This window comes from Heterodontus francisci, unplaced genomic scaffold (assembly GCF_036365525.1).
Source record: "Heterodontus francisci isolate sHetFra1 unplaced genomic scaffold, sHetFra1.hap1 HAP1_SCAFFOLD_88, whole genome shotgun sequence".
In the NCBI taxonomy this organism is placed as follows: domain Eukaryota; kingdom Metazoa; phylum Chordata; class Chondrichthyes; order Heterodontiformes; family Heterodontidae; genus Heterodontus; species Heterodontus francisci.
This window is the reverse complement of record NW_027142063.1, coordinates 1,409,807-1,426,952: the sequence shown is the minus strand read 5'-3', so window position 1 is coordinate 1,426,952 and position 17,146 is coordinate 1,409,807. Positions and strand designations below refer to the sequence as shown.

The 17,146-nt window shown below is 43.7% G+C and overlaps 1 non-coding gene across 1 annotated transcript; it reads right to left on the bottom strand.

Annotated features, from left to right (window-relative positions):
• Positions 1–675: 675 nt before the first annotated feature.
• On the bottom strand, positions 676–749 carry trnat-cgu (transfer RNA threonine (anticodon CGU)). The gene has a single exon. It is a non-coding gene; the product is annotated as a tRNA-Thr (tRNA).
• Positions 750–17,146: the final 16,397 nt, after the last annotated feature.

Sequence of the window (17,146 nt, the reverse complement as noted above, 5' to 3'; positions counted from 1 at the left end):
GAAATATTCCAAACCTTGGATCAACCCTCCCACTTGTGTCATGTCCCAGTCTCGGTTGAAAGCAACACATAACGACACAAACACTCTGAAACATACAACGTGGTCACACTTTCCTTCAGTGAGATTAATGTCGAGCTGTTTTCCAGATTGAATGTAACTGTGAACAAATTTGCAGCTTTGTCTTTCAACACACCATTAACATATTGTTTGCCTTTGCTCCGTGACCTTTTGGTCAGCTATGTGGCCTGGTCCAATCTGCACCTCTCCTTTGTTATCTCTTGCCCAACCCCCACCTCACTTGTTTATAATCTGTGACTTTTCTAATATTTGTCAGTTCCGAAGAAGGGTCACTGACCCGAAACGTTAACTCTGCTTTTCTTTCCACAGATGCTGCCAGACCTGCTGAGTGAATCCAGCATTTCTTGTTTTTGTTTCAGATTTCCAGCATCCGCAGTATTTTGCTTTTATTTGTTTCAAAGAAGTTGCCTTTGGCATATCAGCACTGAATTTCTGGACAAGGACGAACAGCCATTCCCAACTCACATCCTTCACAAAGGCTGTTTTCTCCTGTGACTGAAATTCATCATGTAATTTGAATTTCAAGTTCAAGTTCACAAATCAGAGATGTAAATGATTGAGAAGGAAACTTCTAAAGCATATCACAAATGTGAAATAAGGGTCTGCTGGGAGTTGAACCCAGGCTCTTCTGTTTACGAGACAGGTGCTTTAACCAACTAAGCTACAGAGCCAAATCACAAATGCTTGCGTCGCTGAAATCAGAGGAGTATCTGTTTATTCTCATCACACTTCTCCACTGGTCACAACATATTTCAACTTTTCCTACTTACTGATACAGTCATATACTCTATTTTTCCCAAAACTGAGAATGGAGGTGGAGGGGCGACATGATAGAGGTTGACAACGTTATGAGTGGCAGAGACAGAGTGGATAGTCAGAAGCTTTTTCACAGGGTGGCAGAGTCAGTTACGAGGGGACATAGGTTTAAGGCGAGAGGGGCAAAGTTTAGAGGGGATGTGCGAGGCAAGTTCTTTACATAGAGGGTTGCGAGTGCCTGGATCTTGCTGCCAGGGAAGGTGGTGGAAGCAGGGAAGATAGCGACGTTTAAGAGGCATCTTGACAAATACATGAATAGGATGGGAAGAGAGGGATATGGTCCCGAGAAGTCCAGAAGGTTTTAGTTTAGACAGGCATCAAGATCGGCGCGGGCTTGGAGGGCCGAATGGCCTGTTCCTGTGCTGTACTGTTGTTTGTTCTTTGTACATAGATAACACGTTTATAGATGTGGTCACCCGACAGCTTAAGAGTATGCAGGGAGAGAGGGAATGGGTAACCACCAGGCAATCAAAAAGAATCAGGCAAGTAGTGCAGGACACCCCGAGTGCGTCTCACTCTCCAGCAGGTATTCAGTTCTGAATACAGAGGACAATGATGCTTCACCTGGGGAGTGCAGCCGGAGCCAAGTACATGACACCATGGGTGACTCAGCTGCAACGGGGAGAACAGGGAAGATTGGAAAGCCATAGTGATAGTGATTCAATCGTCAAGGGAACAATCAGGTGTTTCTGTGGCCACAGACGTGAATCCAGGAATGGAGTGTAGGCTCCCTGGTGCCAGGCTCAAGGATGTCATTGAGCAGTTACAGAGCACCCTGAAGGGGGAGGGTGAACAGCCAGCAGTGGTAGTCCACATCAGAACCAACAACATAGGTAGATATAAGGATGTTGTGCTGCAGTCAGAACGTAGGGAGTGAGGTAAGAAATTAGCAAGCAGGACATCAAAAGTAATAATCTCTGGATTACTCCCAGTGCCACGTGCAAGTGAGTACAGGAATAGATGGATAAGACAGATGAATGTACAGGAATAGATGGATAAGACAGATGAACGTGTGGCTGGAAAGATGGTGCAGGAGGGAGGACTTTAGATTTTTGGGACAGGTTGGATGGGTTGCACCTGAACCGAGCCAGGACGGAGTTCCTTGCAGGATGTTTTGCCAGTGCTGTTGGGGAGGGTTTAAACTAGTTTGGCAGGGAGATGGGGACTGGAAGGAAGAGTCAGATGGGACAAAATCAGAAATGAAAATGGAAGGCAGAAAATTAATGGAGTCTGGAAGAGAGAGGAAACACTGATTAGAAAATTCAAAACAAAAAATGTTGGCAGTGCTCAAGGATATCTAAATCAATGCAAGGAGTATAGCAAATGAAGCAGATGAGCTCAGGGCACAGTTAGACACATGGCAGTATGATATCATAGCTATTGCAGAAACATGGCTAAGGGAGGGACAGGCATGGCAGCTCAATCTTCCTGGTTACAGGGTTTTCAGACGTGAGAGGGAAGGGGATAAAAAAGGAGAGGGAGTGGCAATTTTGGTCAAAGAAACTATTACAGCTGTGAGGAGGGATGATATGTTGGAAGGTTTATCAAATGAGACCGTATAGATTGAGCTGAGGAACAAAAAAGAGGCAATCACACTGCTGGGAGTGTACTATAGACCCCTAAACAGTCAGAGGGAGATAGAAGAGCAGATATGTAGGCAAATCTCTGAGAAGTGCAAGAACAATAGGGCAGTAACAGTAGGGGATTTGAACCACCCCAACATGAACTGGGATACTTTTCGTGTAGAGGGAATTGAGGGAGCAGAATTCTTGAGGTGCATTCAGGAGAACTGTTTTAGCCAATATGTAGCAAGTCCAACAAGAGAGGGTGAAGTTTTAGACTTAGTTTTAGGAAATGAAGAGGGGCAGGTGGAAGGAGCGGCAGTGGGACAGCAATTTGGTGGTAGTGATCATAATTCAGTCAGTTTTAATATAATTATGGAAAGGACAAGGACAGAACAGGAGTTAGAGTTCTCAATTGGGGTAAGGCCAACTTTCCTAAGCTGAAGAGTGATTTACCAAAAGTGGACTGGAAACAGGTACTTGAAGGTAAATCAGTGTCAGAGCAGTGGGAAGAATTCAAAGGGGAGATTCCAGGGGTTCAGAGTCAACATGTTCCCACAAAGAAAAAGGGTGGGAAGGCCAAATCTAGAGCCCCATGGATGTCAAGGAGTTTACGGGTATAATAAGGTAGTAAAATGAAAGTTTATGCCCAACACAGAGAACTGAATACTACAGAAAGCCGAGAGGAGTATAGAATGTGGAGGGGGGAAATCAACATTGAAATTAGGAAAGTTAAGCGAGAGCATTAAAGAATATTGGCAATCAAAATCATGGTGAACCCAAAGATGTTTTATCAATACATTGAGAGTAAAAGGATAAATAAGGAAAGAATAGGGCACAGAAAAGACGAAAAAGGTAACCTATGTGTAGAGCAGAAGATGCTGGCATTGTTCTGAATAAATACTTTGCATCTGTCTTCACAAAAGAGGGGGAAGATGCATATATTGTAGATAAGGAAGAGGGGTGTGAAGTATGGATGTGATCCAAACAGAGGGAGAGAGGACATATTAATGGGATTAGTGTATATGAAAGTTGATAAATCACGAGCGCCGGATGGAATGCACCTCAGGCTGCTAAAAAGAAGCAAGAGAGGAAATAGCAGAAGAGCTGATCATCATTTTCCAGACCTCACTGGATACAGGTGTGGTGATGGGGGATTGGAGGACTGCTAACGTTGTACCTTTGTTTAAAAAGGGAGTGAGGGAGACCAAATAATTACAGGCCAGTCAGTCTAACATCAGTAGTGGGCAAATTATTGGAATCTATTCTGAGAGACAGGATAAAATGTTACTTCTAAAGGCACAGATTAATCAAGGATAGTCAGCATGGATTTGTTAAGGGAAGATCTTGTCTAACCAACTTGATCGAAATTTTGAAGAATTAAGAAGGAAGATAGATGAGGGTAGTGCAGTTGATGTAGTCTTCATGGATGTAAATGTAGGGGGTATGAGTTTGCAGATGGCACAAAGATTGGCTGTGTGGTAAATAGCAAGGAGGATAGCTGCAGGCTGCAGGAAGATCTTCATGGTCTGGTCAGATGGACAGAAAAATGGCAAATGGAATTCAATTCAGAAGTGTGAGTTGATGCACTTGGGGAGGTTAAACAAGGCAAAGGAATACACAATTAATGGGAGAATACTGAGAGGTGTAGAGGAAGTGAGGGACCTTGGAGTAAATGTCCACAGATCCCTGAAGGTAGCAGGACAGGTCGTTAAGGTGGTAAGAAGGCATATGGAATTCTTTCCTTTATTAGCCGAGGTATAGATTTAAGAGCAGGGAGGTTATGCTGGAACTGTATAAATCATTAGTCAGGCCACAACGAATACTGTATGCAGTTCTGATCACCTTATTACAGAAAGGATGTAATTGCACTCGAGAGGGTACAGAGGAGATTCACGAGGATGTTGCCGGGATTGGAAAAATGCAGCTATGAGGAAAGACTGGATAGGCTGGGGCTGTTCTCCTTGGCACAGAGAAGGCTGAGGGGAAATCTCATTGAAACATACAAAATTTTGAGGTGCCTGGATAGAGTTGAAGTGAAGGGCCTATTTACCTTAGCAGAGAGGTCAGTGACTGGGGGAAACAGATTTAAAGTGATTCGTAGAAAGATTACGGGGGAGATGAGGAAAAGTTTTTTTCAGCCAGAGGGTGGTGGGGGTCTGGAACTCACTGCCTCAATTCATTCAAAAGAAGTCTGGATATACACTTCAAGTGCTGTCATCTGCAGGGCTACAGACCAAATGCTGGAAGGTGGAATTAGAATGGGTGGAAAGTTTTTCATCTGCCACAGACACTGGGTGGGCCAAGTGGCCTCTTTCTGTGCCTTAAACTTTCTTTGATTCTATGATACTATAATTACTCAGTTGTTGTAATGGAATTTGAACTTGTTTCTCGGGACCATTAGTGGAGACTTCAGGATTACTCGTCTTGTAATGTCACCACAAAACCACCATACCGCTGTACGAGATTTTTTACTGGTTTGTTCTGTGGATTTCAATCTACACAAATGGAATTGATAATCTATTTCACACTGATAATGTTTGAGATGTTTTTGGCTGGTAAATAATGTGTATCTCAGTCGACTGTATTTTTAAATTCCGCAGTCTGGGTGAGTTCAGGCATCTAATTTACATCACAGTTTGCACTTTCGATCAGCATTACTGAATCTAATACTGTTTTATTTTTGGACTGGCAATGTTTAGATCAATCTACACTCATGGAATTGATACTGTATTTCAGTTTGATATTGTATGAGTTTTTAGAATGGTATATAATATTTAGATCAATCTGCACTAATGGAATTGATTCTGTATCTTTCCATTTCACAGTGTGGGTGAGTTCTGAACTGGTATCTAATTTGTGTCTCAGGTTACAATATCTTTCAGCACCTTAGAAACTTTCACTGTAATGAATGTTGAACTTGTATGTAACTTGTATCTCAGGGTACACTATGGGGATGTTTAAACATCCTTTATCATGAATGGATGTGAGCTTTGAGTATGGTATTTAATTTAAATCTCAGGGTACAGCATTACGTTAGATTCTGTGCCATTCAATCAATACTGTGTGCCAATTCTATCTGATATTTAATTGATAGCTAAGTCTGCATTATATTTAGATTGACACATTGTATTTCAATCTGTTAATGTGTGTGACTTTGACCTGGGATTGATGTATCTGACTGTCAATGGGACTGAATTGGGGTGAAATGGAAACAACTTATTTCTCTCCTGCTTTGTTTGATTGTTTGATTGAAAATGTGTCTCTGGAACTCGGGATCCATGTGGGCCTGACTACTTCTGCAGTCTGAGACTAGGGAACTGATGAACTGTCGATACCTCTGCACTCTGAGTGATAATGTACCTACTGTGTGTGAGAGGAGCTGGCTGCACTGTTCCTTGTGCCTCGAGTGCAGCAACCATCACATTCATCACAATATCTTCAAGTATTTGCCTGTATGAAGAAAAAATATGTCTTAACTCAAGAACCGGGGAGGTGCAAAATATCAAAGAGGTGAATTTAATTTCGCAATTAATAATCATTAAAAACACCCACAAATGAAAACCAGTGTCAGTATCTGTCTCCACTGAAGTACTGAAGCTCCCAGCTCCTGCATCACAAGTGTTCTGGGCAGATCCATCCAGACAAAACACTGCACTGGGATCATCCCAACTGCTCGATGCTCTACACATATTTCCAGCCATCCTGCTTCATATGCACAAATAAAGAAAAATAAAGCCCCATATGTATATCCCTCAATTCCTTTCTTCCCATACAGTTGTTCCACCTCCCCTTAAATGCATCGATATTATCGCCTCGACCTCTCCCTGTGGTTGCAAATTCCAGATTCTAACCACTCACTACATAAATACCTTTTTCATGAATTCCTCATTGGTTTTATGAATGTCGATTTTATATTTTTGGCTCTCGTTTCAGACACCACCACAAGAGGAAATATATCTGCATGTATTCTATGGAAGCCCTTCACTATTTCCTCACTTTTTTCATTTGTTCCTGGGACATAGGCATCACTGGCTATGCCAGCATTTATTGCCCATTCCAAATTGCCCTTGACAAAATGGTGGTGAGCTGCCTTCTTGAGCTGCTGCAGTCCTTGAGATGTAGGAATTCCAACGGTGCTGTTTGGAAGGGAGTTCCAGGATTTTGACCCAGCGACAGTGCAGGAATGGTGATATAGTTCCAAGTCAGGATGGTGTGTGGCTTGGAGGGGAACTTGCAGGTGGTAGTGTTCCCATGCATCTGCTGCCCTTGTCCTTGTTGGTGGTAGAGGTTCCAGGTTTGGAAGATACTGTCGAAGATGCCTTGGTGTGTTGCTTCAGTGCATCTTTTAGCTGGTACGCACTGCTGGCACTGTGCATCAGTGGTGAATGGAGTGAATATTGAAGGTGGTGGATGTGGGCAATCAAACAGGCTACTTGAGTGTTGTTGGAGCTGCACTCATCCAGGCAAGTGGACAGTATTCCATCACGCTCCTGACTTGTGCCTTGTGAATGGTGGACGGATGTGGGGAAACAGGAGGTCAGTTACTCGCCGCAGAATTCCTAGCCTCTGACCTTGCTCTTGCAGTCACAGCACTTATATGGCTGGTCCAGTTCAGTTTCTGGTCAATGGTAACCAATGGTCAATGTTAATGGTGGGGGATTCAGTGATGGTAATGCCATTGAACATCAAGGGGAGATGATTAGATTCTCTCTTGTTTGAGATGGTCATTGCCTGGCACTTATCTGATGCCAATGTTACTTGCCACTTATCAGACCAAGCCTGGATGTTGTGCAGGTCTTGCTGCATCTGGACATGGGCTGCTTCAGTATCTGAGGAGTCATGAATGGTGCTGAACATTGGGCAATCATCAGAAAACATCCACACTTCTGGCCTTGTGATGGAGGGAAGGTCGTTTATGAAGCTGCTGAAGATGGTTGGGCCTAGAACACGAGCCTAAGGAATTCCAGCTGTAATGGCCGGAGACTGAGATGATTGACCTGAACAACCACAGCCATCTTCCTTAGTGCTAGGTATGACTGCAAACAGCAGAGCATTTTGCCCCAATTTCTATTTTCATTGGTTTTGCTAGGGCTGCCTTGTTGCCATACATGTCAAAGGCTGCCTTGATGTCAAGGGCAGTCACTCCCACCTCACAATGCAATCTTTCTTTAACTCTAAAATAAAAGCAAAAGTCTGCAGATGCTGGAAATATGAAATAAACAAAAATGCTGGAAATACTCAGCAGTTCAGGCAGCATTTGTGGAGGGAGAAACACAATTAACATTTCAGGTCTGTGTCCTTTCATTTTACAATATGTTTTATGTCCTGGTAGATAACAGTGCATTCAGTCTGCCGTAATGGAATTAATACTGTATCCTCCAGTCTGACCACTTGTGAGATTTGTGGAGTGGTGTGTAACATGTAGCTCAGTCTGCAGTCTGGTTACATTATTGAGATTAATTCTGTACTTTACAATCGGGTACTGTTTGTCTGTTCGATCTGACATTGAATTTGTAGTTCAGGCTGCTGTCTTGTGAGAGTGACACAGTGCCTTGCAATCTGATAGTGGGTGTGATTTTGGACTGGGATTGATGTATCTACCTGTCAGAGGGACAGAGTTGGGGTGAAATGGAAACAACTTCAGTCTGTCATGCTCTGTGTGACTGTTGGATTGACTGTTAGTCTCTGGAACTTGGGATCAGTGCCAGTCTGACTAGTACTGCTGGCAGTGATTGTGAAACTGATGTCTCTTTTCTCTCTGAATGATACTGTACTTACTGTGTGTGAGAAGCCGGCTGCACTTCCCCTTGTGCTGAGGCATCATTATATTTATTCTGCTTCCTTCAAGTATTTGCCTGTAGAAAGAAAAAGTATTTATTATAATTCAGGAAGAGGTGTGGTGGAAGTTCCAAGAGAGACCAAAATAATTATTCAATTAATAATCATTGTGAACAATCACAAAGGAAACCCAGCAACACAAACAGAGTCAGTGTCTGATTCCACTGCAGTCCTGCAGCCCCCAGCTACTGCATACCAGGAGCTTTGGCCGTTTTACAACAATTAAATGACATCCAGAAACAATCCACTAGGCCATGAATGGGACTGACCGACGGAACAGGGACTTTTACACAGGTCAGATTTCCAGTTCTCGCTCCCATGGTCTAACCGTTCAAGTGAAACCAAACAGCCGCTGTTTAAAATGTGTCCTTCACACTTCTCACCTGGTGCCTATAATCGATTCTCTTTGTGTAACTCCCCACATCCTGACTGTCCGTTTCTGTTTCCACATTTCACTGTCCAATAACAAGAAACTGTGGGATGAGGCTGGATCGCTCTCTTTGAGCTGGCGCGGACACGATGGGCCGAATGGCCTCATTCTGCGCCGGAAATTTTCCATGTTTCTGTTTGCGGAATTGTTGCAGAAATCTGCGCCTGCGCTCCCCTCCCCCAGCACTGCCTGTGAGCGGAAGAAGATGGTTTAAAACAGCCGCGAATGGAGAGATCCCGTTCCCGGGGGAAGGAAGCAAACAGCAGCCTCCTTCCAGCAGCACATCGCTTTGGGAGCGTGTCCGCAGATAGACTCAGAGATCAGCATCGAGTCCGGGGCAAGTTCAGGGGAGGCGGGGGATGTTTGGAAAAGGCGGAGTGGAGCGAGAACTGGCCTCGAAATATGGAGTAAGTGGGGGAAGGGAGAGGCCATTCTCGGGTTGTGTGCAGACGGGGGAAGTAGACAGAATGGGAAGAACCTGTTACTGCAGTGCAGTCAAACAATAATAATATTTGCATGGCTGGGCTTCCTTTGTGGGGGCTCATTATTATTTGAGAGATTAAATTCATTAAAACTCTGTATCTTTGATCTCACCTGTATTTTAGTTGCAAACATACTTTTGTTCAAACAGACAAATAATTGAATGAACCAGAATAAATGTGATGTTTCCTCCACCCAAGTTACAAGGAAGAGTGTCACCAGCTCCTTCTCACACACAATCTGTACATTATCATTCACAGAGTGCAGAGACACAGACAGGTCATCAGTTCCACAGTCTCAGACAGCAGAAATAGTTCCAGAGACACATTTTCAATCCCTCAATCAAACAGAACAGGAGAGACAGACGTTGTTTCCATGTCACCCCAACTCAGTACCACTGACAGGTAGATACATAAATCCCAGTCCAAATTCTCACCCACTATCAAATTATCAGTGTGTCAATCCCACAATAGTGCAACCTCAGCTACAAATTAAATACACATAGAACTGACATAGAGATGGCAAATGGAGTTTAATGCGGAAAAGTGTGAGGTGATTCACTTCGGAAGGAGTAACAGGATTGCAGAATACTGGGCTAATGGGAAGATTCTTGGTAGTGTAGATGAGCAGAGAGATCTTGGTGTCCAGGTACATAAATCCCTGAAAGTTGCCACCCAGGTTAATAGAGCTGTTAAGAAGGCATATGGTATGTTAGCTCTTATGAGTAGAGGGATCGAGTTTAGGAGCCACGAGGTCATGCTGCAGCTGGACAGAACTCTTGTGCGGCCGCACCTGGAGTATTGCGTGCAGTTCTGGTCACCGCATTACAGGAAGGATGTGGAAGCTTTGGAAAAGGTGCAGAGGAGATTTACTAGAATGTTGCCTGGTATGGAGGGAAGGTCTTACGAGGAAAGGCTGAGGGACTTGAGGTTGTTTTCGTTAGAGAGAAGGAGGAGAAGAGGTGACTTAACAGAGACATATAAGATAATCAGAGGGTTGGACAGGGTGGATAGTGAGAGCCTTTTTCCTCGGATGGTGATGGCAAACACGAGGGGACATAGCTTTAAGTTGAGGGGTGATAGATATAGGACAGATGTCAGAGGTAGTTTCTTTACACTGGGAGTAGTAGGGGCGTGGAACGCCCTGCCTGCAACAGTAGTAGACTCGCCAACTTTAATGGCATTTAAGTGGTCCTTGGATAGACATATAGATGAAAATGGAATAGTGCAGGTCAGATGGTTTCACAGGTCGGCGCAACATCGAGGGCTGAAGGGCCTGTACTGCGCTGTAATGTTCTATGTTCTATGTTCTATGTTCTGACACATGGTTCCCTTTTCAAAGTTACAGAATTAACCTCAATAACATTCAAGGAGCAGCTACTGCGTGTCCTTGAGAAGTATGTACCTGTGAGGCAGGGATGAAGTTGTCGAGCAAGGGAGCCGTGGTTTACTAAAGAAGTTGAAGCGCTTGTCAAGAGGAAGAAGAAGGCTTATGTTAGGATGAGACGTGAAGGCTCAGTTAGGGCGCTTGAGAGCTACAAGCTAGCCAGGAAGGATCTAAAGGGAGAGCTAAGAAGAGCAAGGAGAGGACACGAGAAGTCATTGGCGGATAGGATCAGGGAAAACCCTAAGCCTTTCTATAGGTATGTCAGGAATAAAAGAATGACGAGAGTTAGATTAGGGCCAATCAAGGATAGGAGTGGGAAGTTGTGTGTGGAATCAGAGGAGATAGGGGAAGTGTTAAATGAATATTTTGCGTCAGTATTTACAGTAGAGAAAGAAAATGTTGTCGAGGAGAATACTGAGATTCAGGCTACTAGGCTAGATGGGATTGAGGTTCACAAGGAGGAGGTGTTATCAATTTTGGAAAGTGTGAAAATAGATAAGTCCCCTGGGCCAGATGGGATTTACCCTAGGATTCTCTGGGAAGCTAGGGAGGAGATTGCAGAGCCTTTGTCCTTGATCTTTATGTCGTCATTGTCGACAGGAATAGTGCCGGAAGACTGGAGGATAGCAAATGTTGTCCCCTTATTCAAGAAGGGGAGTAGAGAGCCATGGTAATTATAGACCTGTGAGCCTTACTTCGGTTGTGGGTAAAATGTTGGAAAGGGTTATAAGAGACAGGATTTATAATCATCTTGAAAAGAATAAGTTCATTAGAGATAGTCAGCACGGTTTTGTGACGGGTAGGTCGTGCCTCACGAACCTTATTGAGTTTTTCGAGAAAGTGACCAAACAGGTGGATGAGGGTAAAACAGTGGATGTGGTGTATATGGATTTCAGTTAGGCATTTGATAAGGTTCCCCACGGTAGGCTATTGCAGAAAATACGGAAGTATAGGGTTGAAGGTGATTTAGAGCTTTGGATCAGAAATTGGCTCGCTGAAAGAAGACAGAGGGTGGTGGTTGATGGCAAATGTTCATCCTGGAGTTTAGTTACCAGTGGTGTACCGCAAGGATCTGTTTTGGGGCCACTGCTGTTTGTCATTTTTATAAATGACCTGGAAGAGGGTGTAGAAGGGTGGGTTAGTAAATTTGCAGATGACACTAAGGTCGGTGGAGTTGTGGATAGTGCCGAAGGATGTTGTCGGGTACAGAGGGACATAGATAGGCTGCAGAGCTGGGCTGAGAGATGGCAAATGGAGTTTAATGTGGAAAAGTGCAAGGTGATTCACTTTGGAAGGAGTAACAGGAATGCAGAGTACTGGGCTAATGGGAAGATTCTTGGCAGTGTAGATGAACAGAGAGATCTTGGTGTCCAGGTACATAAATCCCTGAAGGTTGCTACCCAGGTTAATAGGGCTGTTAAGAAGGCATATGGTGTGTTAGCTTTTATTAGTAGGGGGATCGAGTTTCGGAGCCACGAGGTCATGCTGCAGCTGTACAAAGCTCTGGTGAGACCGCACCTGGAGTATTGCGTGCAGTTCTGGTCACCGCATTCTAGGAAGGATGTGGAAGCTATGGAAAGGGTGCAGAGGAGATTTACTAGGATGTTGCCTGGTATGGAGGGAAGGTCTTACGAGGAAAGGCTGAGGGACTTGAGATTGTTTTCGTTGGAGAGAAGGAGGAGGAGAGGTGACTTAATAGAGACATTTAAGATAATCAGAGGGTTAGATAGGGTGGATAGTGAGCGTCTTTTTGCTCGGATGGTGATGGAAAACACGAGGGGACATAGCTTCAAGTTGAGGGGTGATAGATATAGGACAGATGTGAGAGGTAGTTTCTTTACTCAGAGAGTAGTAAGGGCGTGGAACGCCCTGCCTGCAGCAGTAGTAGATTCGCCAACTTTAAGGGCATTTAAGTGGACATTGGATAGACATATGGATGAAAATGGAATAGTGTAGGTCAGATGGTTTCACAGGTCGGCGCAACATCGAGGGCCGAAGGGCCTGTACTGCGCTGTAATGTTCTAATTCTAATTCTAATTCTAAAAAAAAAATCTTCTGAGATCCAATATTTACACAGGTCATTCCGAGTTTATTATCAAGATTAATTCCCATAATGTATCCAGACATGTACATTAGATACAAGTCAAAATCTCAAGTGCATAATCAGATTGAGAGATTCTGAAATATAGTATAACCTGAGATACAAACTCAGATTCCAGTTTAAATCTCATCCGGATTGTGAAACTAAAAGATACAAAATTGATGAGTTTATTCTGAGCTATAAATTACATACCAGTCCTAAAACCTCATACAGTGTCAGATGGAAGATACTGTACATTTCCAGACTGAGCTCATTTTACACACAAGTCCAAGATTCTCCCTCAGAGTCAGACTGAATGGCATTGATCAAATTGATTAGTACAGCCTGAGTTACATTTGCACATCAATCCTGTATCAGATTGAAAGATACATTATCTTTCGCTATTATGTTCACAGTGACAGATATTTAATACTTGGCAAAACTTCAAACATATTGTCTGCTTAAAACCAACCACATCTGTGGCCTGTTGCTGTGCTGACATTTTATGTAAAATGAATCCAGACTTGCAAACAGTCCCAGGGACGGAAGGTTATATAATGAATCCCCCACTCACACAGAGTACCAGATACTGACAGATAAAGTGATGCTGATACACATGCTCAGTGCCAGATGCTGAAAAGTATAGGTTGATTATTGTACTCACTCACAGTACCTCAGCCTGAGTCATCTAAAGCAACCTAACACACAAATAGTAGCACTGAGAGATTGAGAAAGAGTCCAAAACTCACATAGAGTACCAGGCACTGACAGATACAAACTGAAAACTATACACACATGGATATGGGATTGGCTAACTCACAGAAAACAGAGAGTGGGGATAAATGGAGCATATTCAGATTGGCAAACTGTAACTAATGGAGTGCCACAGGGCCAGTGCTGGGGCCTCAACTATTTATGGTCTATATTAATAACTTGCATGAAGGGACCAAGTATATTGTTGCCAAATTTGTAGATGGTACAAAGATAGGTAGGAAAGCAAGTTGTGAGGAGGACAAAATGTGTCTGCAAAGAGATATAGATAGGTTAAGTCAGTGGGAAAACATTTGGCAGATGGAGTATAATATGGGGATATGTGAGATTGTCGACTTTGGCAGGTAGAATGGAAAGACAGAATATTATTTACATAGACAGAGACTGCAGAATGCTGCTGCACCAAGGAATCTGGGTGTCCAGGTACATGAATTACAAAAATGTTAGCATGAAGGTATGGCAAGTAATTGGCAATTTTAGCAAGGGGAATGAAGTATAAAAGTAAGGAAGTTTTGCCATAACTTTACAGGGCATGAGTGACATCCCATCCCCATACAGTTTTGGTCTCCTTAAATAAGGAGGAATATACTTGCATTGGAATCACTTCAAAGAAGGTTCACTCGCTTGATTGCTGGGATGTTTGATTGTCTTATGAGAAAAAGTTGAGCAGGCTGGGCCTATACTCACTGGAGTTTAGAAGATTGAGAGGTGATCTTATTGAAACCTGTAAGATTCTCAGTGGGCTGGACAGGTAGATGCTGAGAGGATGTTTCTCTTTGTGGGGGATTGTAGAATTAGGGGCCAGAGTTTCAGATAAGCAGTCTCTCTTTCAAGAAGGAGATGAGGAGGAATTTCTTCTCTGAGAGGGTTGTTAATCTTTGGAATTCTGCTCTCCAGAGGACTGTGGAGGCTGTGTCATTGAATATATTCAACGCAGCAATAGACAGATTTTTGATCTACAACAGAGTCAATGGTTATGGGGGCAGGCAGGAAAGTGAAGTTAAGGCCACAATCAGAACAGCCATGATCTTATTGAGTGGCAGAGCAGGCTCGATGGGCCAAATGGTCTACTCCTGTCCTATTTCGTATCTTCTTATGTTCTTACGCACACACACACAACCAATGTGTGGCGGATCTAGAATTAATCCCACTTTCATACACAATACCAGTGACTGAAAGGTACAGAATTAATCCCACAGATAGATACAGTACCACCGACAGGTACAGAATGAATCCCATGCTCACAGTCAGCACCCGGGATTGAAAGATACACGTGATTCCTACCCTCACATAACAATATCAGACTGAGTTACAGAATGATTTCCACATTCATACTGGGCACCAATGACTGCGAATTAATTCATCCCACAATCACACACACTACCAAAGGCTGACAGATACAGAATTAATCCCACACTCCGATGTCGTAGCAAAGACTGACACATACAAAATCATTCTCAAATACTCCTACAGTACCTGGCAGATTCAGTGACTGCCAAACTCACATAAATCACCAGAGACTGACAGATAAAGAATGAACTCACACACACTGAGATACTGACAGATATAGCTTGAATTCCACACATACAGAACCACTGACAGATTCAGACGAAGTCCCAAATCACATAACATTCCAGAGACTGACAGAATGAATCAAATACTCACACACAGTGCCACTGACAGAATGTATTCCACACTCACATACAATACCGAAGACTGACAGATACAGAATGTATCTCACACTTTCACAAAGTACCAGTGAGTGACAGGTACAGAATGAATCCCACATTCACACATGATACTAGAGATGGATAGCCAAAAAACAATAAGGCTGCCAGAATAGATAGAATTCACATCAAAATTCTAAAATATGGCAGAGAAACACTCGACACAAATACATGTCTCATTTCCCTCAACTGGAAGGAGGAGAGCATGTCAGGGGATCTCCGCGATGCGGTAATTGTGATCATCTTTAAAAAAAGTTGACAAGACCGACTGTGTTAACTATAGTGGGGTATCCCTGCTGTCCACCACAGGGAAGGTCATCACAAGAGTCCTTCTCAACTGCCTCCTCCCCGTGGCTGAAGAGCTCCGACTGGAATCACAATGTGGATTCTGTCCATCAACAGGCACAGTGAACATAATCTTCACAGCAAGACAACTTCAAGAAAATGTAGGGAGAAACAGCAACTTTTATACATGGCCTTCTCTGACCTGACAAAGGCCTTCGACTCTACCAACCGAGAGGGATTATGGAATGTCCTCCTAAAACATACTGCACTACGACATGCAAGCTGTAATCCTTGCCAACGGATCTATCACTGACCCAATCCGAGTGCAAACTGGGGTCAAGTAAGGCTGTGTCATCGGCACCAATGCTCTTTTCCATCTTCCTTGCTGCAACACTCCACCTCATCTCCTCACACTCAAACACAGTACCTGACAGAGACAGAATGAATCCATACAGCACCAGAGACTGAGAGTTACCAAATTACATAAAACACTCAAACACAGTCGCCCAGACTAAAAAGGAAATTAATTGCACACTCACATGCAATAGCAGAGACACAACGACACAGAATCAGTCAATAAGTGTCCTCCTGACAACAGCCAGGACATTTCCAGGAAGCTCCACACAGGGAGCGTTCTTTCAATATCAACTGGGACTGGAGAGAGTCTTTGTGAAATATACTTCCTGATTGCAGTAAGGGTGTTTGTGATTGGTTGCAAATATTTAATCTGATTGGATGGCGAAAGAGACCAATTGTGGAATTACAATAAAAAACCATTGTGACATCACTCCCAATCACCCAATCACAATCTTTACTTTCCCCCATCCCTCATTAGCATAGAGCTGTGGGATTGTCTATTTAATCCGCACTCGGAAAGAGTTTGGTTTATTTCTGTGTCTGAAATTGAATCTGAAGATGGTTGAGGAGAAGAAGAAAGCAGCTGCTAAGAAGGGCGCCAAGAAAACCTTAAATAAACCGTCAGCAAAGGGCGGCAAGAGGCGGAGAAAGTCGAGGAAGGAGAGTTGCTCCATCTACATCTACAAAGTGATGAAGCAGGTTCACCCCGACACCGGCATCTCCTCCAAGGCCATGAGCATCATGAACTCGCTTGTGAATGATATTTTCGGGCGCATCGCGGGTGAGGCTTCCCGCCTGGCCCATTACAACAAGCGCAGCACCATCAGCTCCCGGGAGATCCAGACCGCCGTGCGCCTGCTGCTGCCCGGGGAGCTGGCCAAGCACGCCGTGTCGGAAGGGACAACGGCGGTGACCAAGTACGCCAGCTCCAAGTAAAACTGCACAATGGACTGAAAAACATCCCAAACACAACGGCTCTTTTCAGAGCCACCCACAATCTCTCTGAAAAAGCTACATCATCTCTATGAAATCATTTTAAGACGATGTGTAACATAATAAATGTCCCACTGCTGTGTTTTTGTCTGCTGTCCCATAAACCGAACTAAAACCCATAATCCGCTCATCCGCCTTTACTTTTTTGCTTAAAGCTGTTATTGTGGTTTTGCACAGCCCCTGAATGACCGCATTAACAGCTGCTTTCAGCGGTAAGGGTCAGACCTCAGTCCCTTCACTCTATTCCTGAAATGTGAACTGATTCATCATTTTCTTAACAGCAACTCTCCGCACTGTAACAGCCCGGAATGGGATTATTACACAACAGATTAAGGGCAGT